This window comes from Pipistrellus kuhlii, unplaced genomic scaffold, assembly GCF_014108245.1.
Source record: "Pipistrellus kuhlii isolate mPipKuh1 unplaced genomic scaffold, mPipKuh1.p scaffold_m20_p_1, whole genome shotgun sequence".
In the NCBI taxonomy this organism is placed as follows: domain Eukaryota; kingdom Metazoa; phylum Chordata; class Mammalia; order Chiroptera; family Vespertilionidae; genus Pipistrellus; species Pipistrellus kuhlii.
In genome coordinates, this window is record NW_023425404.1 from 144,484,794 (window position 1) to 144,507,013 (window position 22,220).

Here is a 22,220-nt window from a genome sequence, read left to right on the forward strand (position 1 = left end):
TTAAAGAAAAGTAAAATAAAGACATCTTAAGGGGAAAAACCTGAAAGAATTTGTCTCCAGAAAATTCTCATGCCAATATATTTGACAATTTAAACAAACTTGAGCCGAAACTGGTTTGGCTCAGTGGTAGAGCGTCGGTCTGCGAACTGAAAGGTCCCGGGTTCGATTCCGGTCAAGGGCATGTACCTGGGTTGCAGGCACATCCCCAGTAGGGGGTGTGCAAGAGGCAGCTGATCAATGATTCTCTCTCATCGATGTTTCTAACTCTCTATTCTTCTCTCTTCCTTTCTGTAAAAAATTCAATGAAATATATTTTTAAAAAAACTTGATATATATATTTTTTAAAAACTAAAACTGACAGAAAAAGATATAAGAGGATAAAACCTCATTCATAATAAAACTTTCTAATAAAGAAAGCTCCTGACCCATGTGACTTTACTAGTAAATTTTATAAAGCATTTAAGGAAGAAATATCACAAGTCTTCACAAACTCTTCAAAAATAGAAGAGATAATATATCCTGACTCGTTTTTTGAGGCCAGAAAAATACTAATAAAAATATTACAAAACCAAATACTTTCACAAAAATAAAACCGCAGGCTAATATCCATAATGGACAGGACAACTAAAAAAAACAGCCCTATGTAAAAGGCTACTAATCATGACTACAGGGATTATTTCAAGAATTCAAGGTTGGTTTCCATTCAGAAATCAAGCTATGTAATCCTAATATATAAAAACCCTGGATCATAACAACCAGTAATAACCAAGGTTCGACTAATCCTAAGTCAACTGGGTTGCCATGGCCACCCAGAGAGAGGCCTGAAGAGAGAAGCAGGGACTGATCTGTTGCCTCTGAGGCAGCTTTTAATCAGTACTTGCCTCTCTCTTTCTCTCCCATTCTGGCCAGCAGCTGTGCCTCCATTTTGCTCCAGGCCTCCACTGGGGCTGCTGATTAGCTCTGCCTTTCTGATCAGGCCCCAGAGATGCTGATAGGCATAGGAACTGACCAATCAAAACTAAATTGGCCAGCAGGGGAGGGCAGTTGGGGGCAACCAGGCTGGCAGGGGAGGGCATTTGGTGGGGGGACCAGCCTGAAGGGGAGAGCATTTGAGGGTGGTGACCAGGCCTGCAAGGAAAGACAGTTAGGGGTGACCAGGCTGGCAGTGGAGGGCAGTTAGTAGCAATTGGGCCAGCAGGGGAGTGGTTAGGCATTGATCAGGCTGGCAGGCAGAAGTGTTTAGGGGCAATCAGGCTAAGCAGGCAGAGGAGTGGTTGGGAGCCAGCAGTCCTGGATTGTGAAAGGGATGTCTGACTGCCCATCTCCTGATGGGATCAGGCCTAAACGGGTAGTCAGACATTCCTCATGGGGTCCCAGATTGGAAAGGGTGCAGGGTAGGCTGAGGGACACCTCCCCACCCCACGTATGAATTTTGTGCATTGGGCCTCTAGTTAAGGAAATGAACAGCAAGTCCCCTTTTGAAGGAATATAAATTTGCAAAAAGACAGAAATGACAAAAACCTAATAATCAATCACTGAACAGCATTTCAAAATTTGTTTTGTTTTGTTTTGTTTGTTTGTTTTACCATAGCAAAGCCACTTAAGATAGAAAAACGAAGAGCCAATAATATTACCCATCTTCTAGAAAGTAAATTCAAGAAGTGTGGTCATTCACCAAAATACAAAGTAATCTTTCTGAGAAGGTTACTTTTCTTAAGCAGCAGGAAATCGGTTAATATAATACCCTAAATTAAATAAATAGATTAAATTTAGAGATATCCTGGATATTAACAAACCATCATTAGTAATAAATTTAGGAAATGACCAGATGTTGTAAGCAAGTGTTATAATCAAAACAAAAAATAGCTCACAAAGCACATTATATTCATCTGGAGTGTTCTCAGTAATTGTGATATCTAACTTAAACTTAACGCCTTCATTAGTTTTATTATTACTGTTCAGTTCTCAAAAGCTAAATTATACGTTGAAAGGTAGCCCCTATAGAAGTGGAGTCAGTATACAATTTGCAACAATATAAACTGAATAAAAATATGAGTTGTAACAACAGTGCTGATTAGAATAAGATATTTTACATTCATCATGAGCAACTTTGACAAACACAAAACATCTGTAGTTGATATTCCTGTCTTGGCACTTCATTAATGTAGTGCCACGCATGTAATAATTCATTCATACACATGTTAGCATTCACACAAAAATGAGAATACTTGCTTTTTCAATTAGAAGAAACAATGTTAGCAACATAGTACATTCAAGATTTTCAAATTGTGAAGATTTCATGTCATGTCTAGAAAACGGCCACATTCCCGTGGAGTCCTATAATACCTTAGAATAAGCAGTTCCTACATTTAAAAACGTGTTACAAATGTCTTTGCTTCTAATTTAAAAATAAAATTTTAGTTTTGAAATATGTATTTTGGCAGATTGGAGTTTTAACTTGATACTATTATAGCATCCATTCAAATAAAGTTAAGAAATTGCCTCCACTGGCAGTTACAGTTTGTTGCTTATTTTACTGTATGCAAATCTATGTATCACTGGTTAAATTAAAGAGTCAGTAAAGGAAATTATCCACTCAAAGCATTGCTATGACGATAGGCAGAGGAATTCTCGGGTTTGCATTTCTTCAGAGCAGCCACACAGGCCTTTCCCTCACTTTATCAGTGCTCTGCTCTCAAATCCCACTAGAAAATGCTCTCTCTCCTCAATATAGCTACACTTCTCCAATAAATCACAGAGTTTTTCACATATTTTTATGGGCCCCCTCCCCTCCTAACCCTTTATTTCTTTGGAAACTAGTCAGCACTGTGTAGAAATAAGGCAGCGTAGCAAATAGTATAGGTTGGAACCTTGAACCTGAGATCTTTATTCTCATTCCTCTTCTGTCATTTACTACTGGTCTGATCTTGGACATATTCCTTGATCTCACCAAGCTTTAGTTATCTCTTCTGTATTCTTCTTCTGATGATGATTATATGAGTTGGTGCATATGAGACTGTCATATTGTAAAACAGTATATTGGTACAAGCTGAGGTATTATGATATTATGTCAAGAAGCCAGAACTATACTTTATCTGCCCTATGCTTATAATTTGCTTTATATTTTCTCTCCTCTTGGCCAAAGTCTGGACCCACCTATCTCTGAATTTCCTTTTACTATAAAACAGAATTGCTTTTATGCTAAGCATTAGAAAGCCTTTTTGTGTGTGTCTCACCTATTATAAAAAATTTTTGTTGACAGATTATCAATTTTATGAGTTCTCCTTTCTTATATCAATAGAAGGATAGAATAAAACAGATTTGCCTTGTCTTAATAATTGTAATTGTTAGCTCATCGTGCATTAATTTTGTGCTTAGAGTGTATTAACTGGAATATGAAACTGTATTATTTTATGTAATTTTTCTAACAACTTGTAATATTATGACTCATAACCCCTATTTTACCAAGAAATCTAGGGACTACCCAAAGTATGGCAACTGAAAAGTGATCAAACTGCCTGCCATTTGAACCCAGATCTGCTACCTCTGGGATGAAAAATAAACCCTGGTCAACCTGATCTCATGTTTTCATTTATATGTATAGTTTTTGTTGACACATTAAGATAATTTCTGTTACAGTATAAAACTGACAAACACATACATAGCAAATACATAGACTAGTTTCAAATGAAAAGAAGTTATATTTGCAAATGCATCAATTACTCTCCCGCCCCCACCATGATTTCTGTACCCAGAGCAATCAGAATTTCTGTAAAAATAGAAGTAGTAACATACTACATCCAAAAGGTTAAAAAGTTTCACAGTATGATACAGTAGTGACTTAGCCTATCAAATAAAGGAATAGCTGAATAATTGACTGTTCCATACGTAGTAATAACATTATAACAGCTTTCAACATAAATGCTTTTCTTCAGGCTATTTCCATATATATTGTTAAATTCTGCCAAATTTTCTGTACACATTTTTTTCTAATGGATTATGCCAAGTGCCAATCATTTTAAAGGAAAATTAGTATTTTTAAAAATTCATTGTATGTTCCACCAACTGCTAACTAACTTAAAACAGAGCTGTAGTCTCATTAGAAGCAACAATAACAAACTTCTATTAAAAAGGTATTTCAAGCAGAATGTTAATTTTAAAATATTCACAGCTCTTACCTTAATATTCTTTGCCCATAGATTTAAGCCAGATGATAACATGTGGAAACCTCTGTGGGCCTCTCTTTAAACTGTCTCCAAACATCCACTTATTTTCAGAACTGGAGAAACAGGAGCTTAAGAGGGGCATGGGGGAGGACCTTTCTTCTCTGCCATTATTCTTTCTGTGAATGCCTAGCAACAAAATCCCAGACCCAGAAACTCAGATGCCTGAGGGCGCTGACCCTCAGGGCCTTGTGTCCTTTTAGAGTTGCATGTGATCCTAGGGCTTTTACTAAAAAGTGTTATCTAATCTGAAGGTTTCATTGCCTCTGTGATTAGTGTTCTGAGCAATGGGAGGGTAAACGCTTTCTCAAAAACCTTATGGCATTACATTATGTTCATTAATAATATGTAAGCTAGTATTGAAAAAAGACATATTATACATCTTACGTATAAGATTTTGCCTTAATCCTACCTGATTTACAATAGAAACAAGGGGGGGAAAGGAGCAAACTAGGGTCATCTGCTCTAGCTTTTAGATTAACACCATTCGTCAGCATTGGGTTGCTTTCCTGAGAGCATTTCATAGTCAGCCACACCTCACTGATAAAATCTACTCTAAATCTTGGCTGAGGCATTCTACAGTTTCTTATACAGCTCCTACAAGGGGATGCAAAATGAATTCTGGGGATTCTGCAGAACTTTTCTGGAGCATAGAGACATTTTAGTCAGCTCACCACCTTTGCACATGACTTCTGCCTCTGGTTCAGCATGTGCCGCATTTCTCCTGTTGAGTAAGTAGATCTTCCTCGACAGCCCTTTGCTCTGTTGACTTTTTAATCCCCAGGCCAACTCTTGTGCTTGATCGGTGGTCAATAAATAATACGTGGTATTGCTTTTGTAGTGGGAGCTTTGACCTAAATTTGAGTTCTTCCCCACAAATATTTTGTTCCCTGAAAACCTTTTCTCTCTGGTCAGCTGAGACTGCCCAAGGAAATACACTGCTCATTTTTAAAAAGCTGTCTTCAGATGTTATCACATTCAGATCTCTGTCTGAAAGCCTTTAGAAAGTTTAGAGGCATTTGGGTGGAAGAGTTCTTTTATCTAAATTTTAGTGGGTTTTCAATGTTTCATTTTTGAGAGTCGAAAAAAAATATATTTAAGAAAAACAAACAAACCCTCAAACACAGGAAAGAAATGTACTTGCATTTTTCATTCCTCTTCCTCCTTCCTCCTGAATGGAATAGCCGGAGCTCTGACAATCATCTTGAATTGTGACAATAACTTAGAATCGAAATCTGTGCAGAACAAAGCAGAAGTATGGATTAGCCTGGGTCCTGGACATTGTGATATATTGCATCAATTCTGGCTGCCCTGACCATGTCCATGCTTCTTGAATAAAGAGAAAGAACTAAACTTCTATCCATTACAAACCACAGTTAGTGGGGATTTCCAGTGATTGTCATTCAACTCAAATGCTGACTAACATAGTAACTGACACAGAACTTCAAACATTGTACACTATTTTTGAAAATAATTTTGAAAGTTGAATTAATCAATCAATAAAAAATTATAGAAAAGTTAACAACTTTTAGACAAGATTTTTACTACGAGTATGACCTAAGAGAAATTGGAAGAACAGAGAAAGGCAAAGATATTTCAACAATAGGACTACTTCTTAAATGGTATCTTAACAGTTTATATTTGAAGGCAGGAAAAATGTAATTGCAAATGTTATGCTTTGGTTTAAATGACCTTGAACAGCACTAAAAAATATGTATCCTCCTTCTAATGTTCTGATTTTCCTCATTGTTTTTATCTTTACCATAAATATAATTTTATGCCTTCTTAGATATATTTTATATGGTTTAAAAAATAGGATGTTAAAGTAATTCAAATTCAAAAGAAATAAATCATGCTAAAAAGTTAACATTATTCTCTGCATTTGGTAAGAATCAATTGGTTCTTGTGTGCTAATGAAATATAACTCAAATGTAACTTTTCATCTGATAATGTAAGAAAAGTAAAATTTGGTATTTTAAAAGTGTTTTATTTATATTAGAAATTTCATCATGATAAAATACATCATTATTCAAGGGAAGGAAGAACAGTCCTGGTTGTTAACTCTGGAGTCAGTAAAATCCGGATTCAAATCCTGATTTTATAGTTTATTTTCTGTATTATCTTAGGAAAGATCCTTCAGGCACCTATATCTCAGTTTCTTTATATCTTAAATAGAAATGCACATAATAGTGCTTTTTTTTACATATCACAGCCTAAAATAAATTAACTAGGATCTTTCAGTTTTTCCTAATTCTTGACATCATGCTACTTATTCTATATAATAAAAGGCTAATATGCAAATTGACCAAAAGGCAGAAAAATGGGCTGCTATGAGGCACACTGACCACCAGAGGGCAGACACTCAATGCAGAAAATGCCCCCTGGTGGTCAGAAGCTGGCTCACAGCTGGCAAGGGCAGTGGCATGGCGGGAGCCTCTTTGGCCTCCGCAGCAGCACATGTCGGACTGACGGCTTAAGTTTGCTCCCCGTGGGGACTATGCCTAAGCCATCAGTCAGATTCCCCTGAGTCAGATATCCCCTGAGTCAGATATCCTGGACTGTTAGAGGGTGCAAGCTGGGCTGAGGGAACCCCCTCGAAGTATCCAAATTTTGTGCACCAAGCCTCTAATTTTTTAAATAATACAGTTGGCATAACCCATCTTTATGACTTCATTTATGTTTTGAGGAATTCAAACTCTCCTCTCTAGTAAGCCTACTTTATCCAGTATCATCCCATCTTTCACAGATACTTCTGCTCCTACATGACTCCAAAACACACAAAGACATGAAGGATGTATTTTTTTTTTATTGCTGTTGTTTATGAATTTGAAATATCTCTCACTCTTAAAAAATTGAGATAGAATTTGTGTGTTAGAAAATGTATCTCTTTAAGGCTACTATTCACTGATTTTTAGTATATTCACAAGACTGTATAACACCACTATCCAATTCCAGAATATTTTCATCATCCCACAAAGAAACCCTATATATATTATCAGTAAGTTACTATTCTTCCCTCCCTTGAACCTGTAGCAACCACTAATCTACCTTCTGTCACTATGCATTGATGATTTCTGAAAATTTTCCCAAATGGAATCACAATATGTGGTCTTTGTAACAGGCTTCTTTCACTTAGCATAATGTTTTCCAGGTTCATTTTCATTGTAGCATTCACTAGCACTTCATTCTCTTTTATGGATGAATAATATTTGATTTGATATGTATATCACATTTTGTTTATTCATTCATCAGTTGATAGACAATTGGTTGTTTCATCATTTTTCTATAATTCATAATGCTACTAAGAGCATTTGTGTGTAAGTTTTTGTGTAGACATAAGTCACAATTTATTTGGGAGTTGAATTGCTAGGTCATAAAGTACCATTAACTCAATATTTACCTTTTTGAGGAATTCTCACACTTTTTCAAAAATGGTTACACTATTCTACATTCCTGTCAGCAAAGCGCAATGGTTCCCTTTTCTTCACACCCTCACCAATATCTTTTATTGTATGCCTTTATGACTTCAGTCATTCTGCTGGGTGAGGAGCTTCATTGTTGTTGTTTTTCACCTGCTCTTAAACTTAGAAGAGGAGTCAAAGAGAATGTTTTTAATTGAATTGTTACTACATTACTTCAAAATTTTCTCTCTTCTGGGAATTTTCTTTTCCATCTTACTTGCCTCTCCATATTATAGTTCACCATTATATTTTCTGCCCTAATCTTTATGGCACATATTAACTACACTGCATATTTATTTATTATTTTGCTTTATTATCTCTTAATATATACTTCTTATCTTCCCAACTCTTTCTGTATGTTGTTTGATCTATAGAACCATGTCTCACACTCATAAGCATCCCCAATAGCACTTATCATGTTCCTGAACATGTATACTAGGGCCAAAGTAAGAGCCTTTGGACATTGCTTTATATTACTTTACATTGCATTATTAATTTGGGAATATTACATTTCCTTGATCTTCTCTTGGCTTTTTTCTTTCTTTCTATCTTATTTTCTAAACATTGTAAGCATTACTTTTAGTATTAAAAATTATTCAAGTTTTTCATTCTATAGCATCTTAGTATGTGAAAACAAAAGTTTTTTAATAAGATAAAGTTAAATGTTGAAATATTAAAATTGTCTGTCTATTCTAAACCCAATCTTACCTAATAATAGAGAAACATGTAAATTGACTGTACCTCCGGTATGACTACAGCCAATCAGAGTGAATATGAAAATTAAACCCAAGATGGAGGTTAATTTTCATACATGCCTGGGCCCCAGGAACCTCCTCCGTACCCAGGTTACTCCCAGCCAGCCATCGGGTGGAGGCTTTAGGCTTGGGAAGGGACTGAGCCTGGAATCAGAGGAAAAGGGAAAAAAATCAACGGAAACATATTCTCAGGTGAGGATAAAAAGAAAAATAAAGAAAGAAATGTCATATCCTATGAAAGACACATCTTGAAAATGCTTAAAGAAAGTTGTCATTTTTTTCATGGTGGAGGGACTGGAGTCCAAGTTGATGAAAATACCTTGGCGGCTGGGGTGACTAGCAGTGGCTGCAGCAGTGGGGTGATGGGGCTGGCATTTTCCCCTGATCAGCCCAGTTGCCTCCCATAAAGGGAGGCCAGACTGCAGCTTAGGTCTGCTCCCAACAGGGAGTGGGCCTAAGCCATCAATAGGACATCCCCTGAGAACTCCCAGTATGTGAGAGGGGGCAGGCTGGGCTGAAGGACCCCCTCCCCAGTGCACAAATTTCATGCACCAGGCCCCAAGTCTACTCAATATAATAATAAAAGGGTAATATTCTAATTAGACCAGATGTCTTTCTGGACAACCTTCCAGATGAAGCCAGGGCTGTGAGGGAAGCCCTGGTCCTGGATGCTAGAGAGAAGCCGGTGCTGGCAGCCAGGTAAAAGAAAGCCTACTCTTGAGTCTCTAGTTTTTAATAACCTTGGTAGTTTACTATTAAACATCTGCCATTTGCTTCGTGTTCCAGTGAACCACTGGGTAATTATAGCTAAAACAAATAGCATAAAATTTTAAAAGTTGGCAGTCACATTTTTAATTGATTTGTGTGTCAGTGTGAATATGGTAGAAAAATAAAAACTTTTCTCTAAACTCCATGTTTTTAGGTATAACCCCATTTCTGTGCTCTTCTTAACAGAACACCAGTGGATTACATATTTCCCTTGACCACTTCCCCAACCCCTAGGATCTCTATACCCAGTACCTTTAAGTAAGACTTTCATTGCTTCTTATTCCACTTGAATCAATCATTGTCAAGATCTCCTGGCCTAGATCCATAGTTACTGGTACTTCTTTCTTGCCAAATACTAATGATTAAATTCTCAGGCCTTATCTCATTCCAGTTATCAGTAGCATTTGACATATTGATGACCCTGCCTTTCTAGAAATACTTTCTTCACTCAGAATGTGGGTAGCAGGGTTTCCCTGCATTTTTACTTCATCTCATTGGCCATTCTTTCTTGGTCTTTCTTTTTGTTAATCCCTCTATTCACCTGAACCTATTATATAAAGTTAGTATGTTCCATAACTTAGCACATGACCCTCTTGCATTCCCTTTCTCCTTTCAGTACCCCAAAGGTCATCTCGGATTTGAAGATTTTTAAATACCATTATATATATATATATATATATATATATATATATATATATATATATGACTCCAGAATTTATATTGCTAACTCAATATTCTCTCTTGTTCTTCTAGAGACATAGGTGTCTAATGTGTAAGTTCAAAACTGAGTTTATTATTTCCTATCACCATATTAAAATAAACTAGCCACAAACAAAAACCACCTCTCCTCTAGCTGTCTCACCCATGTAAACTACCACAATTCAACCAATTGTTTTCTCTCCCAATGTACATCCACTGCACAAACATATGGGACACCTCTCTCTACAAGATATATCTGGAGTCTAACCTATTTCTATGACCTCCATTTTTTCCAAATTAGTTTAATCCACTATTTTCTGTCTCCTGACTTTTGTGATTTTCACCTATGCTCTACAATCAGCACTACACAGCAGTCAGAGTAAATTTTTAAATGTAAGTCATATTATACAGCTGCTTCTTAAAACTACCAAATGACTTCTCATTATACTCACTATAAAATCCAATTCTTTTTAATAATCTTTAAGGTTCCCCAATGACTCTCTGCCTGATCTCATTGTCTATTTTTGTCTACCTGGCTTAATCCTCTCAGCCATACAGATGTTCTTCCCACTCCAAAAATACATCAAGCAATTCCCACTTCAGGACTTTCTATTTACTGTTTTCATTGCTGTTATTTTGGTCTCTTACATTTATATCTTTTCTGGCATATCACCTTTACCAAGTGTCCTTTTATGACCAACTTATTACATCTATATCTGTGTATCAGTCATAGTTCTCAGCTGCAAACAACAGAACTCACAATGGGTAGTTTAAGAAAAAAAGAAATGTATAAAAAATATTAAAAGAAACATATAAAAAATATTAAGTAACACATCATACTAACACCACCACTCATACCAATGAATCTGGGGCCCCTTTTTATATCAATATTTATGGAGACTAAATACCAGAATTGGCCAGTACTATTTCTGAAAACCTAGACTGCTCTATCTCCCATGGGTCAAGACATACAATGTCCTGAATGAAACAAATGTTATGATGTTCAATTCCTAATTGAGATCTTATGCTAGTGTGTGTGTTCTGTAGAAACCAAGATATTGTCTGTATCCGAGATGAAAGATGGCTGGAAAAGTAAGCCTTCTATTTCCCAGTTTTGTAAAAGTAAAAAATCATAATATAGAAAATTATCAAAACATAATGTGAGTGGCCAAAAATTGGTCAACCTTAAATGACAGGTTCATTAGACACTATTTTTATTGCTTTGTGTTAAGCAAAGTATTCATTTTTCGGGGAGGTGAGATTTAATTGTCCTTTTCAAATATAAATCTTTGAGAGAATACAATAACTTATTTTTGTATTTAATACATAAGTTAGTTGAAAGCAATTTTTTTCTATGAAATCATCCATATAACATTTTTACCAGAAAGAATTCACAGACTATACTCTGCTGCTGAAAAGAAAAATATTATGAAACTACCAAAAATAATTAAGAAACAAAACCTATATATAATTAAAGTTTATCCATGAAAGTGGAAAATAATTCATTATTTTACATGTAAAGCATAAGTATGAAGGTGGAAAAACAATTCTAGCTGTGGGAAGCTATTGTTGTAATATCCAATGTCTGTAAGAGATCAATCAACCTTCAGGAAGGAAATTTTACATTGTGACTTGAAAATCTTAGAATTTTTAAATCCCTTCTCCCTCAAACTTGAAGGACATAGATCAATTTACTATCATTCAGCATACAGTTGTTGGAAAAGGCAGCGAGGATGATTAATTAAGGTTGTTCAGTTCAGGTTCAGTAACATGCACTGGAAAATGACACAAAATTATATTTCTCTGATATTTGATAAATGGGGTCATCAGCATCAAATAATTTTCTTCACTCTCTGCACCTTGTGGTTTGCTATTGAAGAGAATTTAATAAAGGAAGGCCAATCTCAGCACATACATGAAGATAAAAGCATATGCTATCATTGATTTTGAGGTAAAATAAAAGGAGAGAAAATTTAATTATTATAAAAACTCATGTATAACCTTTAGGAAAATATATGAGGGGAAATTGAAGGCTATGTACAAATCCTAATAGATTTTATCGCTAAGTCTTCATGTGTCCCAAATCACATAGCTGCTTTGTAAATGTGTGACAATAAAGTTGGAACTAAAATCTAATGATTTTAATATGTGAAGTAAGTGGGTATTTTAAAGAATGCTGGGCCTCCAATTATCCCTGCTGGGACCGTTTCCTTTGTTATCACCTGGGCTGATTTTCCTCTTTTCTTTTCTCTAGTTATTTCATGTAAAATATAAAGGTATATAATCTTTATGTATGCAAGTTAAACCCTCTCTGATTAAAAAATAATAATAATAAAACAATAGACCTATGATTTAAGTGATAGTATAACAAGTAGTTGTATTAGTAATAACAATAATAAAAATAGCACCAATGTATTATTTTTTAGCATCTTCACTTGAAATCAAATATAGTGTGGGATTTAGGATGCTTAGAATTATAATTGAAGGTTTGATTCCCTCTAATTCATAACTCAAGAATATTAAAATATTTTAAATTAATATAGATTCAATGAAAGACTCTATGAACAGTAAAATTGTCATTACTCTTTAAGAAGGCTGTTGGGTTTGGATATTGATTCAAACAAACCAATTGCAAAACATTTTGAAAAACCAGGAAATTTTGGATATGGAGTGGGTGTCAGAAAAATAGGAATAATCTGATATGAGTTTCATGTGATAATGATTTTGTAGCTACATAAGAATATGGCTTTATTTGTAGAGAGATACAGACTAAAGCATAGGGGTGCATGAGTAGGTCTGGAATTTTGCTTGAAAATGTTTCAGCAAAGGAAAAAAATATATAAAAACAATTTTGTCAAAATCTAATATTTTTACTTGAGTTTAGGTTATATGGAAGTTAATTTTATTATTTTCCTTTTTTCTAAAGCAGTTTTTAAAGGAGGATTGAGTTCAAAAACAATGAAAAACTCATTGCTTATGAATGCCTTACATACAGATCACGTATCATAGAAATGTACACTTGAAACCTATATGACACTGGTAACCATCCCAATAAATTTAATAAAAATAAAATAAATGCATCAAAAAGAAATAAGCCCAACCACATCAGATCACATCTCTCTCCCTTGCTCTCTGTGGGTGCTACATGTGCTTTGGATGCTATGCTCTCCAGGCCTCTGCACAGACTGTTGCTTCAGCCAGGACCACTATTCCCAGGAATCCACACAGCCTGCTCCTTCAGGTCTTCCCTTAACTGTCACATCACTGAGGCATCCCCTGACTGTTTTATTTTAATTAGTTTGTTTTGTTAATATTTTTCAAATTGAAGTATCATTGCAACTAACATTGTAAGGTACTTAAAATATGCAATGTGATATATATATATATATATATATATATATATATATATATATGATATATATACACGCACACACATATACACATTGTGAAAGGATTAAACCCACTGAGTTAATTAACACATCAATCACCTCATATATTTACCTTTTGTGTTGTGTTGAATTATACAATATAGTGTTATCAACTATAGTCAGCATGTTATACATTAAATATGATTATTTTATTTAAAATAGCAACATCCACCACCCCCGCCCCAATATTCTGTATCTGTTTCCCTGCTCTGTTTTTCCTTCAAAACTCCTTATCTCACAAACTATACAACATACTTATATTTTATATGTTATCTGCCCCTCCTGACAAGAATCTAAACTCTATGAAGGCAGAATTTTGTTACTGCTACAATATAAGTATTCACTACAATATTTCCAGTATTGCTGAATAAATTGACAGAGCAGAGAAGTAGAAATACAGGCATTGTTATATTTTCACCTGTGGTTACTAAACACGAACTTGGAGAGTGGGAGAGGTTATTAAAGGAAGAAGGGCAATGGTGTAAAACTGCTCATCCCCGATAGGGCAGAAAGCACAGAAACGTTCTCCTTGTTCAAAAATACCTCACAGCTTTTCATACCATACGATTCCATTTGAATATTTTGGCTGGGTGAAGAGTTATAAGGTAATAGATTTTATTTCAGTACTAAAAAAAGTTACTCCAATGTCTCCTAGCTTACACTGTTTCTGACCAAAAACAAAACAAAATGTGCAAACAAAAAACACTGATATCCTTGTCTTTGTTCCCTTCAGAGAAGGTATCTTTTCTCAAGTTAGCAATTTGATAATGAATGTGTCCTGGTACATTTTAATGTTCCCTGTGTTTACTGTTCTTGGAATATTGGTTTCAAGTTTTCGTTAAATTTAGGGGAGCAAGGGTGGGGGATCACCATTATTTTTTCAAATACATATATATTTATCTTCCTCACATATTTGGCCACTGAAAATTATCCCACAATTTGTTGATGTTTTGTCGAATTTCTTAAATTGTTTTTCACCCTGCCTTTTATGGTGGATAATTTCTATTTCTATGTCTTCAAGTAGAATAATTTTTTGCACTGTTTTATCCGTTATTAATCCCATCTAATGTATTCACTATCTCAAATATTGTTCACTTTGGTGTTTTTTTTTTATATCATCTATGTTTAGGCTTATCTTATTTAATCTTACCTCTATTTTATTGATCACATGGAATACAGTTAAAAATGTGCAATATCTTTGTCTACTAAACCTAACTTTGGTGTCATTTCAGAGTCACTTTTAACTGATTAATTTTTCCCCTCATAATGGGTTCAATTTTTCTTCTATGTTTTCATGCTTAGTAAATTTCAATAGAATGCCATACATTGTGAATCTTTCTTTGTTGAGTGCTGGATATTTTTGTATTCCTTTAAACATTCTTAAATGTTGTTCTGGGATACATTTAAGTTCCTGGGAAACAGTGTGGTCATTTCAGTTCTTGCCTCTAATCTTCGTTGGGCAGAACCACTGAAGCATTTAGTCCAGGACTAATTAGGGTTGCCTGCTGAAGCAAGACAATGCCTAGTGCTCTTATGTCACGTGAAATGTGTGGTTTTCCATCCTGGGTCTGAAGAGTAAGCACTAATCCTGGCCCGATGTGATCTTAGGACTGCTTCCTCTCAGCCTTCTGAGTGGCTCTTTCCCACTCCTCAGATTGTTTCCTCATCTGCACATGCTCAGCAGTACTCACCGGAAGCCTGAGGATGGTCCTCTGCAGAACTGGGAGTTTTCTCTGTACATATCTCTCCTGTCTAGTCTCTGCCCTGCAAGTTCTAGCCACCTTTGCTTCCCCAGTTTTCCTATTCCGTTTATTAACTCAAAGAGAACCCTCTGCTCCCTATGCTATGGCCTGGACACTTTTTCTATGTAATAGTAACCTGGAGCAGCCATAGAGCCCACCTCAGATATTTCTCTTGTATATAATCACTGTTGCCTGGTATACGACACTGAAAAAGTCACTTTTTCATATTTTTTTTCTGTGTGTGCGTGTGCGTGTGTGCGTGTGTGTGTGTGTGTGTGTGTGTGTGTGTGTTATCAAGCAAAAGGATAAAGTTATACATCTTGGATGGAAGCAGGAGTCTGCTAATTCAGTTTCGTTTGGGGTTTATATCTGCTTGAGAGATGTAAGATGGAGACTTGTTTAAACATTTGGATTCCTATAGACTGATTTTTAAGGTTGCGTTTACAATACTATGGAATCAATTCATTCTTGGATGTTATTACTAATGAGCTAAACATAAGATAAGATAATCATCATGAAATTTTTCCTTGTGTAAACTATCAGTAGTATCAAGGAGATGAATGTATTTCTTCATTATGGAAAAATAGAGCAATCTTTTATTTTTTATCATTTAGGAGTACTCTTAGAATAACTGTAGAGAAGACTCTAGTTCTAAAAAGTAGTTTTAGAATTCCACTTGCGATTTTAATAACATTAGAAAAGACTGACTCATGCCATGTCGGAATGACCTACTGTGGAGTGTTAAACTTCTGGGAACAGCAGCACAAAGTGATTTGAAATCCAGCCCAGACTAATTATGTTTTTGTAACATCACAAACCTAAATTATTCACAACTTTCCTGGATTTCCTTTCATCTGTCAGTATATTAACAAATTTATTATACCAACAAATCTTTTGACAAACTGGGGAGAAGCAGGTGACAGAGACGAAGCAATAAATAATTTATATATAATTATGAAGTGGAGGGTTTAATATATTACTTTGGAATTTTGCTTTTCTTTAACCAAGAAATAAAGCCTATTCTAGAATTGTTTTATTTTTTAACATACTGAAATGAAGCTTTATCTCTTTTTCTCTGGCAGGACTCCTAGGGGAGGTCTCCTAGGACAGTTTTAGCAGAATAGTCATCAGTTTTCTAGGTGTGTGCCTCCAGGGATGTGGTCTCCACCACTTGGTCAGTGTCAGGACAAGGGGGTTATTGATCATTGCAGCTGGTCCTGGGGTCACCCACCTGGTTTTGCTGCTTTTCTGGGCCTGGAGCTGACATTCAACTGAGGCCTTGATGTTATTTCTAGGGAGGTGACCTTCTGCATCTGCTGTAAATTTATCTGCCAATTTGTTGACTCCCTGACTCAGTTTCCCTATTCCACTTGTCCTTGGCTTACTGGCTTGTTTCAAGAGTATTTTAAAAGTTCTAAGATATTTATTTAAACAAAGAGGAAATGACATAATTCTCATTGTTAAATAATTTAAATATTTTAAAATGATTTTATTCTTCCAAGTCTAAGGTATGTATTTATTGTGTTGCCACAATTGCATGTTTGTTCACAGTTGATAATCTTCATGGTTCAGAAGGAAAAGCCATTCTCATCTTTAACATTTTTTATACAATGTAAAGTCTTTGGAAACTGAAAGTATCCATATTGTCTCTTATATCTGCTATTTTTAAACATTATCTGAACTAATCTCTTTCTTTAGTAGTTGCTAACTTAAGTAGGTACGTAATATTTAAATTTATAACAACATTATGCAATACAAAAGAAATGACACATGTGCTGACCCAAACTCATAAATATAGAATGGATAAAGCACCACATCTTTCTCTCTTTTTAATGTATTGATAATATGGGCTGGCATGACCCTATACTATTTTTTCTTGAAAATTAGAGAAAATGTAGATTTAAAGCTCATGCAATTTTATTTCTGAACAACAGATGGCAGTATCAAATTCTAGATTTACTACAATTTTTTTCTTTCTATTTGTATTTCTTAACTATTTTTTTTTCTTAAAGAAAAAAAATCATGACTGTCTTACTTTCAGAAACACAATTAATGTTAATTCAGGAAATACAGTTTTATTGGCATTACGTCTTAAAAAAAATATTTGCAGTGTCCTGTCCAAAAATACTGTGGGTTTTTCCCCCTAGAATATCTGACAGTGTTTGAAAAGCTAATAGATCACATTTAGAGGCATTAACATCAAAACAAATAATATCAAGCTCCCAATCTAACTGATTACACTAATAGGACTGAAACTTCCTCTTTAAAAGCAGGACATTCTCCTCTGAGCATCAGTGGAGATTAGGATGGCCAATGAGAGAAGAGGAAAACTAGAAATAAGTAGCCACTGGGAAGCTCACGGCCTGACAGGCACCTGGATTACAAAATCCTATCTTCCTTAATCAAGGACACTTAAGAGTAGTGGTTTTCACTTCTTCCCAAACAGAGGGTAAATAAATTAAATGGCTCCACTCAAGAAGATAGACGGTAGAAATCCAATTAATGCCCTTTATGCCAACTACCCTCAAGAACAGATGAAGTTAAGAGAATAAATCTCATTTTGATTCATCAGCATAAAGTTGATGAATATTCTGTTGAGATCCTCCCCTATGACTCCGTTAAAATCCTAGCTTCTAAAATCTTTAGGCCCAAGGACCCAGGGTGTTCTCTTCCTCTCCAGAATATGCTCATACTTCTTTGTACCTCTCAGGCGAGCGTCTCCTAACTCTAAAGGTCCCCATGAGTCTTGCAAGCAGGAGAGCAATGGGCAGTGGCAGCTCGTTCCAGGCTAAACCCCTGAATCTTCCCCAAGGCCCCTTTACTCTGACTTTCCAGTGACCCCAACGAGGCTCCCTTTCTCTGTTGCCTCTTCTATCCTAAGCCTTTAACAAATGGACTCTCAAAATAAGAAATAATAAAAATTAAAATATATAAAATAAAAGGTAAAATAAAATATAAAGTAAATAAGTTTTCAGTCTAGGTAAGAATATACTAGAAAAGCTGAGAAGAAAGAAAAAGAAAAGAAAAAATAGCATAGTTCTCACAGAAGAGAGACACTCCAGTCTGGTGTAGGAAGAATAGATTTATTTATTACAGGGCTTTGCCATAGACATGAGTTCTTCGGCAGACACATTTAGATTCACAACTTTATCCTGATGACTCTCCTATTCTGGTTCATCCTGGAGCTGCCAGGTGAGGCCAGAGGCAGAGTTGTCAACCTCAGGTGCTTCTCTGTTTATGTGTCCTACTAGGGGCCCAGGGCACAAATTCGTGCACCTTGAAAAGAACTGTGGGCCACAAAGCTGTGGTGGGCACAGTGGCAGGTCTCCACACATCTTTTGTGCCCCTGCCTGGCCCCTCCTGCTGCCATCCCCTGTACCCTCTCTGCTAGGAGCCCAGCTTCCAAAGCCTTTGCTCCCACATGCTCCACCATACCCTGTTCTCCCCTCAGGAGCAGGGGGAGGTGGAAAAGCCCTCAGGGGCAATCAGGGCTGGCAGCTGCCACTCACACCTGGTGACAGTGACAGTGCCCAGTGATCGGGCCAGCACTGGGCACTGGCAGCGGATGTAAGGGGTGGCTCCAGCGCTGGCAGTGGGTGCAAACGGAGCCGACACCAATAGCAGGTGCGAGCACTAGGCGGGACCGTTGTGCGCGGGTGCAAGAAATTTCAGTAACCACCAAAGGCTCAACCTGATGACAACCACCTGTGCCCTGTCTGGCGTCCCTGCTCACCTGCTCCACCATCCCACCACATCCAACACCTGCCATGTCTGCACACATCCCCTGGTGGTCAGTGCATGTCATAGGGACCAGTTGTTTGATTGTTCGGTTGGTACACTGATGGGTCTATTTGCATATTAGGGTTTTTTATATATGGATTATAACCCACTTTGAGCAATCCCAGAATGGTTTCTATTGGACCAAGGGTTTCTCGTAGAATTTAGCCTAAAATATTTTCTTGATTTGGCATTATCCTGTTTCTCTCTATATCCTTTTTCTTTAAAAACATACTTTCCTTTTTTGTTTTATTATACAAAAGTTAATTATCTCATTTCTTTGTTCTTCTCCCTTAGCAAAGTATTAATAACTTATCTCTTTCCATGTTTGCTACCTCATCCTTTTCAAATTTTCATTATGCTTGACAAAATAGGGTTTTAATGTAACTAAGCTGTTTTAATCCCATTTATTATTATTTTTTATTTCAGAATATCTCTGCATGTTCTCTACTGAATTTATATAAATGGCTCGTTCAATGATTTTGACTAAACTATAAACAGCTCTTCTAACTTAATAGCATCAAGGGTAACATTTAACTGTTTTTATCAATTTTCCCAGAATTGAAAAACAAAGAGCCTTAAGTAAATTGCTGATTACTGCCAGTGTGCAGAACTCCATGGTATTACTATTTTGGGATATCATGGTGTTTTCAAAAACAAACACACCAAGAAACAAAAATGAAAGCCAGTGGTGGACGGAGAGCTGTGAGGGGCTCAGGTAGGCTGTGTCAGCAGGGTAGGTAGGAAACTCAAGTATTTGTAGGTGACAGGTAAGTATGTACATGAATGAAGATCATTGTTCTTGAAACATATGGATACCTAGAACTATCTTTTCTATTTTCATTTTTTCATAGAAAAGTGGCACATTAGGATTACTTTCAACTGCAAACAACAGAAAAAATGAAAAATGCTAATGGCATAGAAATAATTTTTCTCTTGTGGAGAAATTCAAAGGCAGTCAAGTGCTGGGATGGGCTACTCTGTTCGACAAAGTTCTTAGAGGCCAAAATTATATCTAGTCCATTGCTCTGCCATCTCTAGTACACATTGCATATCCTCAGAGTCCAAAATGGTAGTAAGAGCTCCCTCCTGCTCCCCATCATAGCTGTGTTTTACAAAGTAGAATAAAGAAATATATGAAGAAGGAAAGGAAGCAAAAAAGTTGTGCACCAGCTATCTTTGAGGAAAGGTTCCAGAAACTGTCATATGACCCTTATGCTAATACCGTGTTTCCCCGAAAATAAGACATCCTTCAAAAATAAGACCTACTTACAGGTTTCCTTCTGAGTGAAATATAAGGCATCCCCCTGAAAATAAGGCCCCCTCTAGGCTAAACATGAGAGATTTGGTCCACTGATTCTGAAAGAAATTGAGTCACAAGAAATTAACCAGGAAATTCAGGAATTGGATTGTTATGATGATGTTCCAGAAGATGATGACATGATTGTCATTGAATAAATGAGTAAATTCTTGATACTGTAGGATTCACAGTTTGTCTGGTTTGTGTTGACAACTACCGTACTACCTTACCGTATACAGGTAATAAATTTCCTTTATTTTCATTTAACAATAAATGTGTACCGTATTCTTCTTCATGGAAAAATAAGACATCCCCTGAAAATAAGACCTAGTGCATCTTTGGGAACAAAAATTAATATAAGACACTGTCTTATTTTCGGGGAAACAGGGTATCAAAAAGTCAAATAGTTACAAATCTAGTGATTTACCCTTAAATGGAAGTACAAATTCTGCATTAAATATCTCTCTCTCTCTTGTTTTTGGCCTTGGCAATCAAAATGAATGTGATAGAAGCTAAAATAAATGAAACAGCATTTATTCTGTTGTTATGGTAACTGGAATGGTTGAAATATATTTATCATTTTCACAGAATAAATGATACATTTCTAACCATCTATTTTTTTTAATTGCTGTAGGGCTTGCTTAATAGTCTGAGTATGAAGAAATATTTGTATTTCTCTTGGCAAAAACATAGTTTTGACTAATTGACATAATTTTAGCAGCTCTATAATTTATTTATCTTAATAAAATTTTCATCTTATTTTCATAGTGAGTAATTGGAAATAATATTTACAGATTTAAACATAAGGAATTTAAATTTGAATTACTTATAATTTTAATTGTAATTTACTATTAGATAAATAAGTTATTTCACTGGATATGAGACATCAGAACAGAACATGGCTGATTATAGTGTCACTAAGGGTTTAAAGTAACATAATCTATTGAGTAACGTTATGTTCACACAGTTCACAGAATGTTGCAGTCCATATATTTGGTAAAACAACATTTTGATTATGACATGTACATATGACTAAATGAAACTGAAATGTTGAAAGATAAACCAAGTTATAAACTTTTGACCATTGTTGAAACTTTTTTCTATTTCTAAAGCAAAATTTTAAATATTTACTAGTTTTGTGATAAATATACCATCCTATATAATAAAGAGGTAACATGGCAAATTGACCACCACTTCAACATACAAGATGGCCACCTCCATGTGGTCACAAGATGGCCACCCCGATGTGGACAGAAGGTGGCCACCACAAGATGGCCAGCCCGGAGGGAGAGCACTTTGGGGTGGACCAGGCCGGCAGGAGAGCAGTTAGCCATCAATCAGGCTGGCAGGGGAGTGGTTAGGGGCTGATCAGGCTGGTAGGCAAAAGCGTTTAGGGACAATCAGGCAGGCAGGCAGACAAATGGTTGGGAGCCAGCAGTCCTGGATTGTGAGAGGAATGTCTAACTGACCATTTAGGCCTGATCCCAGTGGGCTGAGGGACACCTCCCCTCATGCATGAATTTCATGCACTGGGCCTCTAGAGGTTATATAAGATGTTAACATTAGGGAAAAGTGAGTGAAAAAAACATATAGGCACTTTCTGTACTTTACAACTCTTATAAAATCTCATACTACTTAAGAAAGAATGTTGTTGTTGTTTTTAATGTCCAGAACTTAAATAAATCATAAATGTTTATTCAAAGTTTTATATTTCAAAGCAGGGAACATTAGTGCTGGAGAAATAGGGCAGTAGCTCTAGGTTAGATCCACGATCCTTTTGTGACTATGTTTGCTGCTTCTTTGCCTAAAGCAGAACAAAAGAGCATGTGGAAAACAACAGGACCCTGGATCAGCCCAGCCCAGGTCCTTCCCCTCATACTATACCCTTTGTGATTATGTTTCCTTATCTGCAAAGTGAATGTCATTGTTAACACCTGTCACAATTCAGAGGATTGAATAAAGTAAATTAATCTGAAGCACTTAGGTCACAGCCTGAGCCATCTATATATATAAAAGGCCAATATGCTAAGTGTCCAACTGTCCCACGGTCCTATGACGCACACTGAC